Here is a 14,748-nt window from a genome sequence, read left to right as displayed (position 1 = left end):
TGACGTGCTTTTCTGTGTCTCGTTACACGCCCGGCGCTGCAGTGATGTCGTCCTAAAAGCTACCTTCGTAGTCCCTTAACAGAATTCTCTTAAAACAACGCCAAAACACCACAACGATGAGACACAAGAACTCACAAAAGTGAGCGACCTTGGGAGCATTTCAGGCAGACTACTCTAGCAGTGCTTTACTCGGTTACTCCTCTAAGGCGGTTCAGTTAATCAACTCACCTGTTCAGCGTCCTATTGAAGTCCAGGTGTGCAAGTTGTTCATTCTCTTCCTTTACCGCAAGCGTTGCGTTCTTCGCCCCACCCTCCCCAGACCAAACGCAAGGTTCAGGAGACTGGGTCTGGACCAAATGATTATTTCCAGTTTGAATACACCCTAAAACTCCACATGTTTGGATGAAAAAATGTATGTCCAAAGTCTGGACTCTGTCTCTTTATCATCGATGTCTGGCAAAGCGTACTGTGACAAAAAAGAGAGAAATGCAGAATTTTAGAGATGTAAAGTAAAACTTAGAAAGCAGTGGGTTAAAAAAAAAGTCTGAAAGTCAGGACCTGGTGATGCGAATCAAGCATACTTCATAAACTGACCATCTGCAAGTGGACAGATGAAGCAGCTGCTGTGTTTTCAGTTCCTAAAGAGAATAAGTCAAATCTAGCAGTTCCGCTTCAGCCTGCGACATGTCAAAGACTGCAAGATAAGAAATATTTGCAAAGTGGTGTTTCCCCTTTTAAAACACAAAGGAAAATGATTGCAGGTAATCTGCTGTAGTCTTCATGATGTTCAAGACAACAGGTTTGGCTGTGGTTAGGAGAGTGTAACACTCCACAAATCCAATAAAGAGCTTGACAGAGCTGCTAACGATAGCGTGATGAAGCACTCAGGATGCAGCGCTGCACTGTGGGCAAATACTGCACTTTGATCATGAAGAGTGTCTTCTCAGGCTTGATATTTTTGCATAAATGTCATGTAAAGGGTACCAGATAAAAGAGGATATTTTTGTATCCCCTTAAGGACACCTTATTAAATCCATTCAGTCAAAAGTAGTTACACCATCGCAAATCTGTCTGTCAGCCAGCCGTCAGCCAGCCGCTCTTATAAACCCTGACACATTCTGGAGCTGTAAGTCATAAGCTTGAAGCATCATCCAGACACACTTCACAACACAAACAATTTGGTACCTGTAATGTTATGTCAATACCATTGGACACAAGACAGATGTTGTTATTATTTTGTCATTTCAACTTTTGGCGTCAGTTGGAGAAGCTCTGAGAGCCCTTTGCCCTGCACCAGAATGTCAACTAATGACCGGACAGCCGGAAAAGAGCAGCAGATTTGTTACCGCTGACAGAAAGCGATGATGGATTCAGAAGTGAGCATCCACAAAACAGCAATGCTGCAGACAGTCAGAGAGGTCCGGAGACATAGCAGCAACACATGTTACTGCTGCAAATATAAATGCATGACTGGAAGAACAAGCGAGAGCCGGAAAACTCCCTGCTGCTTCGGCTCGCTGCTGGTAAACACTAATATTTGGATCTAATAACTGAATTATTCTTGGTTTTCTACAACGTAAAACCTATTTCTGTGATGCTGCTGTATCATATTTTGCCTTTAAAACAGTAATACACCATGTATCATCATTATGCAGTGAACAGAGAGAGAAGGAGCTGCAGTGAAACAGCACAGTGCACAGTTCGTCTCCAAAACAAGACATCTAATTAAAGAAGATTAGAGATTACAGTGTTTGCCTGTTCCTCTTGTGTCTCGCATCAGAGCAGAAAAGGCAGGGATGAAACCTTCACTTTCATTCTGAGTGGTGGCTGCCAGAATCTTCCTTTAATCACCATCATCAATGGATGAAGAAACTCATTAAAATGCTGTTATGGAAAAAACAATCAAAGCGGCATTTATGTTGACAGTAGGAAGAGAGTTACCGTGTAACAACACAGGGGTGGTGCATCTAAGAGGAGGACAGGGGTTCATTTTGGGACCTTTGGCAGCAGTGGATCACAGACGGTGGAAAACCAAATCTTGATTGTCACCTGGACTTACAATAAGTTTAGAAATGTGGCCCTTCATGAACTGCTGGAGAGTGGATCTGTGGTTTTAGAGAAGCTCTACGTTGGTTTAAATTCCTTTGAAGCTTAAATCGGGAGAGATTTTTCCCTGATTCCCGTTGGAGCTGCAATCACTCCAATTACATGTGCTCCAATGTGACTTTTCCCAGTCATCCGGTGAAGAATTCTTCAGCCATCAATTAGAAACGTCACTTCTAATCTGAGCTGGCTTCCCAGACATTGGTCATTTCCCATTAGAGTCATTTTCCCCAGGATCCCATGGAACGATAGACATCTCCGCAGCTCAATAGAGGAGACGTGGAGGAGACCATAATTAAAGAGGTGGCATTTACTCTCAGTCAGGTCCTCTCAGAGATCCGAATCTGCAATTACCTTCCAGAAAATAGCATTGTCAGGACAGGACCCGTGTTAATAATGGCCCCCATCTCTGGGGCAGTGTACAGAATGCAATCATTTCCACTGAAGCCACGCTTTGATTGTTTATCGCTTTACCCAGGGTTATCAGCCACTCCACTGTAGTGAATGCACACTGAGGGAGATAATCCTGCGGGGCCACAAGCAGGCCCATTGGAGAATTTTGCTGAGTGGTAAGTGCACTTATAAAGGGTGGCCCTAACAGCGTACTCGTAAAGGTTGTAATAGATTCACCAAACGGCAAGCGCCGAATCACAAAATCTGTGTATTTGTTACAGTCTCCCTTCAAATTTCTCACACTGCAGGAGCAGCATTCCCTGAAGCCTCCGCCAGCCTGTGCCAGACTTTCCAGATACTTTATCAAGTGCATAAGGACCATTTGCACAGAAGGCAATTAAAAGCTTTACTGGTTCCTGCAGGCAAAGGGGTAGTTTCGGGGCCCCAGTCGACACATGAGCCAGCACCTTATTGGCGGGGGCTGGCTTTGTGCAGCAAAATAGCTTCAGTAATTTATACCAAATAGACTGCAGGTAGAGTATGAGAGCCAAGAGGAACGCATCTGCATTAATCAATATGAAATTATCCAGGATGTAATTTGTGGAGGGCAGCCGTGCACCTGCCCAGAAATGTGATTGGGGAAGCCTGCAGATAACGAAGTGACTAAACACTGCTGAAAATCTGGGAGAAGAGGTTTAAAATCAGATCCAATTGTCTGACAAGTCCCGAGCAAAGATGGGAGCGAGCGATTGAAAATGATGGATGGGAGAGGACTTTTGAAAACAATGTTTTTCATTTAAACATGCTGGATGCTGACAGCAGGCTGCTCAGCTTTATGGGAGAAGATGTAAAACTCTTGGCTCAGTAAATGTGACTTTTAGATGCCCAAACAAATGCAAATGAATGACGGATGATCTTAACGGAAGTACGGAAACAGATCTATTATCGTGGTGCCAGAGATAAGAGTGTCCTTAAAATGACCATATGCAAACGTAGCGATAGTGGCCCTGTGCAGCGGATTTGCATATCTTCTAATCAACTAGTGTTCAGTCTGGTTTGTATGTAAAATTAAACATCTTTAATTGATTTCAACACATTTGAATTGTTCTTTACCTGTTTTAACTTGTAAAGGATTCTAACTTAATTTTTTTTCTTCTTTTAAAGTTTAGTTTTTCTTATCTAAGTCTGGTCCAGCTAACACTGCAGACTTTCAATGTCATTAGTGTCTGTAAATACAGGAAAAGCTGGACATTCTGGAGACGGTCTGGTCCTTCTCCGGCAGCTGGTGACCTTGCTGGTCTGTACGCTCCATGACTCTCTCCAGTCTCTCTCTCTTTTTTTTTTTTAGGTTTTAGACAGCCTGGCTCTCTTTATCACTCCCCAGGATCAGCAATTGCTCACCGACAGTCTCTCAGTGATGCCATGCTGTATCTCTTCAGAACACAGCTATGTGATTTGCAAGTGCAATATACAAGCTAGGCGAGAATACAAAAGAGAGAAAAAGTGGTGCAGTGAGAGTTCAGAACATTTTAAGTACCAGTTTGAAGAGGAATTAGATGAGTAAAAAGAAATGCAAAGTCCCAGAAATGGGACCTCTTCTGGCTTGATATTTACATAATAATCCATTTCTGTCTGAGTAATAAATTCAGACAAGATGTTCTGTTGCTAAACCAAAATGTTTGAGGGAGAAAATAGAAGAGAGCGAAAGAAAATAATAAAGAAGGAAACGATTCTCTATATAGAGTGGTTTCCTACCGACTCCAATCAGAGGTGGATTCAGACATTTTGGGGGCCGAACCAAACATATGATTGGAAATTCTACTTCCCTTATTTTTCTGTTTCATTGAAGACTTTTTGTCTGTCCGTGTGGAAAACCCACTTTTGACTTTACTGAAAGCGGTTAAGATCAACAATCATAAAATAGTAAATCAACAAGTGAGAAATGTACAGAGAACAAAACAATTAAGAAACCAAAACATGTATTCTACATGTCTGTCAACATTTTCTTAAATTTTGTTATAATTTTTGTTAAATTTCCTCATCATTTTGTGTTCATGTTTACATTTTTTAAATCTATAATGATTTAGTCTGGTAAACCCAGGAAACTCTTATGTCACAAAGACTCAGGATCCAAATGACATAAAAAAATGCATAAATCACAAAAGTTTAAGTAAATGCACTAAGGAAAAAGAAATAAAGAGGTTAAGAGTTTACATGCCCCATTCACAATTAGTTAGGGAAAAAAAAATTCTCAGAGGATGTCATATTTTGTGTTTGTTTCACTTCATGGATTTTGAGACGGGGAGGTGATCATATTGTGGTGACAGACACACCTCATGTATAGTGTTTTCCACATAACGGTCTCACTGTTTACAGCATGTCTCACCTAATGTAGCCAAAACCAAAGGATTCTGAAAGAAAAGCCTTTTCAATGTGGCATCAGTGCTAATATTCTGTGGGCCAAAAAAACTGATTTTGCCAGTAAGTCATTCCAAGTTAATCCTTCAAACATCCCTAAACACACAACGTAGCTGTACAGACGAGCAGCAACACCTGACCATAGCGCCTTCCCGTTGGTGGTCGACAGTCAGGTGTTGCAGGTGAACTTGGTGAGTCTCAAAGTATCATCAGCAGACTCGCATCAAGACTCAGAACTATTGTCAGTTTGTGACCAACCCAGGAGTGGAGCCCTGCCAGTGACAGACCACAACCATGACCAGAACCTAAGGACATCTGACCTCAAACATGGTTTAGCAAACGCCACACAGCTGGAGGGAGGCCCGTTTACCAGATGTGAGGGGTACTAGAGTTTGTCTGGAAACCCTAGTACCCCTCACATCTGAAAACCCTAGAACTAGATGTGAAGGGTACTAGGGTTTCCAGACAAACCCTTCACAACCAATTTGACCCCTTTGACTTCAATGACAGATGGCCGCTGAAGGTGACTCCACTGAAACCAAGACACCGCAGTGAACGTTTGCAGGACAATCCAGCAATGGTCTACTGTCCTGTTCAGGGTTTAGTGTCAGGTCACCTCACACAGCAATGATGGTCATCAGCGTTAATGTAGAAGGCAGGATGAGCGATACACCGAGGTCAACATGGTTTGCTTTGGTGGTGGAGGGCAACAGTCTGGGCAGGCATCACCAGGTTATTGTAGATGGTCCAGTCATTGCAGGTTCTTAATTCAGAGACTTCATAGAACCATCATCATCCCCCAATTCCACCAGAACACCCCCAACTTTAGTTCATGGATGATAATGCACCACCTCAAGTGCCAGAATTGTCACGGCTGGACTTCAGGAAATGGGAATTCCTCATATGGTTTGGCCACCAATGACCCCTGACCTGAACCCTACAGAGCACGACTGGGACCAGCTGAAACAGAGACTGGATGATCGGACCCCCAAGTGACCTGGCAGAACTGCATGTAAAGCTTGTGGAAGAATGAAACACCTCAGAACAACATCACGAAGCTAATGAGGAGCATGAGACGTCTCTGTCAAGCTGTTATTGCAGCAAATGGTGGAAATATCCGTTATTGACATAGTCAATGTTTGTTATTTGGGTATTATAAGTGTCTTCATTTTTGAGGTTCTAAATATCAAACTAATGAAAATGACGTTTCTTCTCATTCATAATTAGTGATATCAAAGGGAACGTTTACATATTTCATTAAAAAAATTCAGACCAAATAAGAAAAGCGCTCATTTAAATAATAATATCCTTAACTTATTGTGAGTCGTGTTTGTTTTGGATTAGGTATGTCTGCTAGACTAGTAAAATCTGATATTTCTAACTCAATACTTGGTGCTCAGTGCATTAAATTGCATACAGTATAAACGTTAACATGTACAAAGGACATGCGCCTATGGCAACTCCAAGAACACATGATGCAGAACCTTAATGGAAGCTTAAGGTAATTGGCAAACATGACTGCCTCTGATACAGAATTCAACTTTGAAAATAATGCCCATGTTGGCATGCAACAACAGGTTTTGTTGAACCTTTTTTTTTTCATTGACTAGAAAAACACTTGCCAATTTTACAAGCTGAATTAATGAGAAACATTTAGAGTCCTCCCTTTGATTCATGGTTCATAAGCATAGTACCGCATGGCAAATTTAATTGGTTGGATTCCTCAGTTGACAGACGAGAGACAATTCCCTCTCAGGCTTAGATAAAAGACGTCTAAACTCTCTTTTGTGGAACGAGGAGATGAAAGGGCAAAGAAGACAAGAGCCTGTCAGGGAGAAGCCATTCTAGCAGCCTGTTAGTGAGCAGGTGTAGCAGACCAGAAGAGCGACAGGTTATCATCAGCACCATGCTTGAGAAATGAGACGTCACGTCATCACATCATGATGTCTTATTTCCCCCTTGACTCTTCCACCCGGTCCCACTCCCTTCTGTCATGGCAGACGGGGGATTCTTCAGAGTTGCTTACTCAAATGTAACATTACTTTTAGTTATACTATGGATCCATACTGTAAAAAAAAGTATATTTTTCAGCTCAGGTTTTTGTAACTGCCATTGTATTTTGTAGCCAAACAAGCTGAAAACATACAAAGTTAAGTGACATTAAGAGGGATATTTTCAATTTTCAATTTCTTTAGTTTATTAATTAAATTAAAGCTAATAAAAACTGCTTGTAAATGTGTTAACTAAGTAATTTAATAAACCTTATTAGACTTATTGTACTAATAAATGTCTTACTAACACCCTATAAATTGTCACAGTCTTTGAACAAATCAACAACTACTTCTACATTTACCACTTAAAGCTACAGATGAGTAGAATAATATTCCTCTGTCTTGTCTTTTGATACTCAAACATTCCACGGTATTTTCTGCTGAAAGATGTAAGGCACATGTGTCAAATGCAAGGCCCGGGTGCCAAATGTGGCCCGCCATGTCACTTTATGTGGCCGCGAGAGCATAAAAGTTTTTAATTTCTTAAAATACTTTACTTTTTTGTTGATTACATATTATTTAGATCTGCTAACCATAACATGCCTAAACACTGGGCTCCCAAACTTAACCCAACAATGATAATTGTTGGGTTAAACTGATAACACACTTGTGTGTCATTATTGACAACAAGGACACACAGGAAATTCGATGTCACAACTAAGGAGATTGTAGTAACTTATAGTGAGCTCTTAATGTTAGCACTGCTGAGGCGAAGAAGTTCTGGCAAGTTGTTACAATTCAAATAAGCAAAGTGTTTTTTATTTCTCTGACCAAGTCTATAAATTAGATTAGATTAGATTAGATAACTTTATTTATCCCACGATGGGGAAATTCACTTATCTGCAGCTGCAAGGACATCAAAAATGACATTCAAATGAAATAAATGCAGCAGCAAAAGTGACATGTGATCCACTGTAAACATGCGATCCACTTTTTATATATATATATATATATATATATATATATATATATATATATATATATAAATAATAAAGTAAAAAAAGTACACACCAAAAAAGCAACCGTTAAGGAACAAAAACAACTGAAAACAACAACTGCAAAAGTAAATGAATAGTATTGAGAAGTATTGACAAATGAAAGTTGCAGGTCCTCGTGACGTACAGGTGATGCAGTCGTACGGTGGTGCCTTACGTCACACTCTAGTTTACATCAAGGTGGAAGTACTTGTCCCTTACTGACTGCCTGCAATTGCTCCATGCACAGGGTGTGCATGTGATACCAAAGTGTCCGTAGGATTTCCAAACAAAAAAAAAGGAAAAATCTGTATGACCTGCCTGTGTGTCACCTACTTCGCTTTTTTGAAACAGCTTCAAAAATGTTTTATACCATTTTTATGCAGATGATATTCAAATTTACTGTTATACAAGATTGCACAACTTTTGAACTGTGTCTCTTCGATTTAATATTGGGTTTCCAATAACTGCCTTCAAATAAGAAGAAAACGGAAACTGACATACATTGACGTGTTCTCCCTACCATGACAAAGGTGGACAAAGGTGGAAAGATTTCATGTAATTCATGGACACCAGTAAGGTTCACAAAATCATTGAAGAAAAAAGGTTCAGAGCACTATCTAGTCAGTGGGTCTAGATGACCCAACTCCCAATGTTAAAGTGCCTAGGATAGCACAAGGGTTAATCACTCCTTGGTCAAGGTACTAATTTTCTAAAATGTGCTATATAAATAAATTTCTTCTTCTTACTTGCCCTTGCATGTTGTATAACCCTAAGTGTTTGCAACGGCCTGTCACTCACAGCATGCCTGTACAAAATATATGCATGAACATTTTCAGTCTACAGGCTCTCCTAGTGGTCAACAACCTTGACATTTCATGTGGGTCACCTGCATGTCCCATACAGGTTTGACCATTTGTTGACCACTGACAGCTCTTATCCACCATTTAGGAGAGTTGGAACTAAAACTTTTATTAGAAAAAAAAAAACTATGATGCCAATTGTTTCTAGATAGTTTCCATTTTATTGGGTTCATGGGAAAATATTTTTAAAAAGATTTAAAACAAACAAACATCAGCAGCATAAATCATGAAAGGACTGAATTGTGGTTGTCTTCACAGTGCGGCAGAAACCACTGGAACATGTGAATTCATCTTAACACAATTGAAATTGCATTCCTCTGTTGAAGCAAGATGGCTAAATAGACAATCAAACCCAAACAAACAGTTCTGTCCATGAGCTTGTCAAGTGATCACATTTGGTTTGTTTTTTTGATTTGATTTCTCTTAATCAAGTCAAACATGGCAGAATGTGGCTGAAATGTGTCATAATCAAAACTAATAACTGGAACACATTTCAAGAGTGACACAGTTCACATGATAATCAAACCAGAATAAAAAATTGCTCATTTTGATGAAATTAGTCTCTCATTTCCATATGAATAGACTCTATTAATAACGAAGAGCCAGTATGCAATTTCTCTCACTCCTCCATGGGAAATGAGCTATGAAGAATAGCAATAATTGTCAATGGGCAGCTCTGCAGCAGAGCATCTGCTTCCTGCTACATAATCAAGTCTGTCAAAAATTCTGAAAGAGGCTCAAGTATTATTCAAAGAGAAAACCTAGAAAACACTTAATTAAGAAGAACTAAGTGTAATTTTTTTTTGTGTGTTACATCTCCCGCTGTCCCTCCAAGCTAGATTGTCTGCAGGTTTCTCTTACACGCTCTGGCACTAAAACATTCAAGAAACTACTTTTTTTTTTATGCACTTTTAAAAGCAATCCCACATTAAGCCATCTTCTAGATCACCACTTGACACAAGCACACTAGCTGCTGCTAAAGGTAATTCAATTAAAGTGGGGATTAAAAATGTTAACTAACAAAAATGTCCAACCTGTTAATTAGATGCACTTTAGAGCAACACCTGCCAGCACATGGATACTCAATATGTCACTATAAGTGTTATTTGTCAAATATGTGCTTAGACTGCAACTCCAAAACAGAATCATTTTGGTAGTTGTGCAAAATTTACATTTTCAAAGAGAAGTTTAATTTATTCTGGCTTTCTTCATGGCAAACAGCAAAAAATTCAGATAAAAGGCAAAATGTCCATTAAAGGATTTAAGGTGCGAATATGCACAAATAAGTGGGGTAAAAACATGTTTGAGAAAACTGCTGTAACGTATAAAAACAACATTTCTCAAAGCAAGATTTTTTTTTTCACCCTGCAGTAATCATCATAAGAAGACCTTAAAGATGATAAGAGAATTTCAGTGCTTAAGGAAGCAGGCAGAGGTCTAAGTTGAGAATCCTCAAAGTTTCTGCATTAAAATCATCATCTGAGAGCAAAAAGAGGAAGAAGAAAGAAGAAAAAGGACATCCAGAATATTATCAGAAACTAGTTCAAAACACAGGGTCTGTAATCACATGAAGTTGTGCTGCTTTGCCAATGTGAGTACTCAAATCACATTTTGATTATATACCTCCTACCAGCTGAGTTTTGTCCCTCAGACAACCCTGTTCCCACACAACAATGCAAAACCACATTGGAGGGACGACTCACTCACACGCTGATCTCCACACAGCAAAGATGTCTTAACCCGCTTTCACACCGTAAAGGCACCTCTTTGAAAAAGAATGAGATGAAGTAACACCTGAGACACAAACTGATCAGGCTGATGAGTTAGTCGACACAAAGATGACTCAGATCTCACAACAACGATTTTAGAAGTTAAAACCGGTGCATCATGATAAATGATAAAAGGACACCTTGAGATTAACCAAAAATATTTGCTCCTATAGTATCAGAGAAGACTTTAACACTCCTCTGCATATTTTATAGAAATCAACGTCAATTATTGGAATTAGTTTTCAAGGTTTAGCAGTAGATAATATTACAGACCTCATAATGATTGACACTTCATAGAGATGTGATTAAATATGTGATTCTTAGATCCAAATCATGGAGAAACCTTGTGGGACTAGGCTTAAAAAAACATGAACTTGGACTTTGACTTTAGAAAATGTACATCCATCTGCAGAGCTCGCTTAGACACTTTTGGGGTCATGGGGCTGCTGGAGTCAACCAAGATACTGTTGGGCGAAAATGGTCCACACCCCGGACAGGTTGCCGGTCTGTTGCTGGACTTCTTGATTTGACCATTTAATTTGATTTAGATGTTTAGTTTAGAGGTTTCACATTATTTGAAAGCTAACAATGGTGTTCAAAGTCTCTAAGACGAGGCGCACAAGGAGATGGAAATCAACAGCTGTGGGAAAGATTTACGTCTCTCTTTCATAATAAATGGGTCAGGTGTTAAAGGTTTAATCAAATTTTGTTTAACAAATTATTTGAAAACCTCAAAAGACTTTAGAAGTAGGTCACATCTTAACTAACACATGTTTTTTCAAACGCACAACTTTTAGTAAAGCCTTTGTCACATGATGCACCCATAGGGGGGTTGACCCGTTCAGGTGCTGCAGGATTTTGCGTTCTCCAGGTCCGTGGAGGGTCGTAGAGAGGAACGGACACATCTTAAAGGGATCGCAGGTGTATCTTGCAGTTCCCGTAAGGCTTGTACGGCCATCTCCAAAGATGTAACGTACCATTCTTGTGCGTGTAGTAAGTAAAGCATTGTGTAACCGTTACGATGTACGGTTGATGATGTCTAGTCTTAGTTAGGTGCGAGTGTTGGCTCCTTACTGACGATGTGCAAATGGAGCATGCATGGGGTGTGCAGGTGATTGGTAACTGTCTTTAGGTTCCCCATGTTTTATTCACGCAAACGACGGTGTCTAATTTCCTAATATGTAACAGTCAGGCTGCTCGTGAATAGCACTAACGGGCTCCTTGCACAGTATTTGAGGGGGTCGAACAAATTTAAATACCGTTTGACACGCCCGCGTCTCACCTACCTCCCCCTTTAGTGTTCACTACGACCTGCCACCTGCATCATGCCCGTAGGAAAAAAATGTGCTAGAACATTTTCTCTCTATGGGCTCAATGAAAGTTCTACTACACCTGCGTACAGCTTGGACCATTTTTCACCTGCAAACAGCCCGTCCACCTGTGATGACAGGTGGGACCAAGACTTAAGATTGCTGACACTGGCTTTGGTGGATCATATTCTTCTAAATATCTAAATTAAAACACAAGTCTGTCATTTTTTTTGTGCTGATTTCGTTGAAGATAGTATCTACTTTGGCTAACACAATGGAACTTCTTTAAGAACTTCTCACAATTTGGGTTAGGTTATAACTATTTTTCATATCCACAAAGAGAAAACTTGGGTGTTAGCATACATGTTATTACTTAGATCTTATCAAATTATATGAAAGTAGATTTTTTTTTCTCTTTCTGCCAACCCCATTGTTCAGCAATATCATTCTTCTCCTAATACAGTGGGAAAGAAGTGTGACTAATGTCTAAATCAATTTTTCTCTTGACATGTTCTGATGAGGTCAACGGGGTGCTTCTTGTCACCGTCGCCTTTTTTTCATGCTCATAAGTTCTGTCTGGATCAGTCTCCATCACTTAAGGCCTTGAATGCTTGTCATGAATAATATCAGCAGTGGTTTGAGATTCCCTTAATTAGAGTATTGTACATTGGAGGTAGAAGACTGTCACACTCATTGCTCATTGAGATATTCATGCGGTGGGCTATTCATACCTGATGAATACATCAAATAGCACAAAGAGATGAAAGGGGTATTCAGAGCTAATCATTCTGAAGCCAAACAGACATTAACCATCTTTAACAATATTTGTTCTTATTTCCATCATTCATCCACATCGAATGTTTGGAACAATCTGTTATGTAAGAGTCCAAAAATAATCAATGGATTGAATAAAAATTGTCAAAGAAGAATCAATGTACCACAACTAATCTGCGGTGTATGTTAACAATAGATGGCAAATAATCAAAACTTATTCAGGAAGGCTCCTTAAAAAGCTCAATTAAAAAGCTTCCTGATTGTTTTTTCTGCGCCTTTTCAAGCACTGGTTAGATTTCTGCAGCTACTTCAGCTCCTCTCCAGCAGAGCTGGGGTTGCAATGCCGCTAAATAAGATGAACATCTTAGTCCTAAACCTTTCCAAAGCAGGAAAAGAAAATACTGTTTCATTCTGGCAGTGCATTAAGGAAACGCTGTTTCTTTGCCCTTAAATTAAGCTGATTTAAATGTGTGATAAGCATTTCTGTATCTCTTCAAATGTGATCCTATCAGCCAGCGCTTCTACTTCAAGACAGGTCGATGTCTCCTCTCTGTGATAGCAAAGATGTTTGATGTGCTCAGCAAAATGTGGCATTTTTGGAATGTTAGTTTGACCATATGTTCCATATCTAAAGCACAAAATAAAATGTTGTCTTTGGTTTTTGAAGTGTAAAAGGAGTGTGAATGATCCTTTTCTGTGTTCTTCTATGTAAGAAAGGATGCTCATCATAGAATGGAAGTGTGTTTGTTCTAAGGAGTGACTTTCATTATGTTTGACAGATTTTAGCAGATAGAGTGAAAACAAACTTCACATTGACGTCTCACTCATCTTCACATTCAAATTTTCTGTCTGTTCAGGTTCCATCACTCTCTATTTGACATTAAAATAAAGTGACAGATTGATTAGATGTCTTCACATGAATTCCCTGTTTTGTTGACATTTTAGGGGCTTTTACCTGTTAAGTCCTAAATTTAGCTTTAAATTCTGTTATTTTGAGTTCAACTTAAACCTGAAACACGTTTTAAATCGTGTCATTTATCATTTAAAGTGTATGATCATGCATAATTTGCGTTAAATATTTATGGTAAATAATTAAAATGATTATGCGTGCTGAGATAACCAATCCCTCACATCAAGAATGTTCTGCTTTTAGAGTCAGCTGAGGTTTATTCATGAGGAATATCCAGGTTTGACTTTGTGATGGACTGGCAGGCTGTGTGTGTGTGTGTGTGTGTGTGTGTGTGTGGTGTGGTGTGCTTTTTATGAATTCAGCATAACTCTTAGACCAAAGTAAGATGTGAAGCTCAGACAGCTCACCCCACATCTTAAAGGTGATGGAAGACGGACAGTTTTCTATTGCTGCCTCTTAAGAGCTGAAGTTTACAGGAATTGTCTGTTCTGTTGTTAAGCTATTAGTAATGCACGTGTTCCAACATCGATCTGTCTGTAAGACCTCAACAAAAGTACAACCTGATGTATTGATTACTGACAAAAGGCAGCTGATCTGACATTATTTGCATCTTCATTTCTAGAATCCTTTTGTTTTCCTGTAATTCTGAAACACTAGCATGTCACGAGGCATTTTAATTCATTTGGATGCTTTTAAAGACTATAAAGGTGCATTACTTAGAAAAAAAGAGAGAATAAATTATATTTTTGGCGAAACATTAATGCATTTAATACCACATGAAATGGAATACTGAGTTTTTGTGAAGATCCGATGATTGAATATTTAGAAAAAGAGACATAAAGGTCATATTATGGTTATTAGTTTACCATCCCTTTAGTTTATATCTGTTTAAAATGTATCATTACCCCTCCAATGACAAGAGAAGTAGTGTTTTGAAGAAAAATCACTGGCTTTCAAAAGCAATCACTTGTATGGAAACCTCTGAGGGTTATTTTAATATTTCCCTTTAAGGGAAGTGTGAAATAATGATAAATAGAAAAGCACAGCTACTAATGCAGTTATTTGCATTTCAAAAAACTTGAATACTTTTGTTGTTTTTGTTCCATACAAAAAAACACACTAATACTAAAACATAATTGTTTAATTTTTTTTTTATTTCCAAGCTTACTTGCATATTTTTATA

Source organism: Oryzias latipes, chromosome 21 (genome assembly GCF_053564925.1).
Source record: "Oryzias latipes strain Hd-rR chromosome 21, Olatipes_Hd-rR_3.1".
Classification (NCBI taxonomy): domain Eukaryota; kingdom Metazoa; phylum Chordata; class Actinopteri; order Beloniformes; family Adrianichthyidae; genus Oryzias; species Oryzias latipes.
This window is presented reverse-complemented; position numbering follows the sequence as displayed.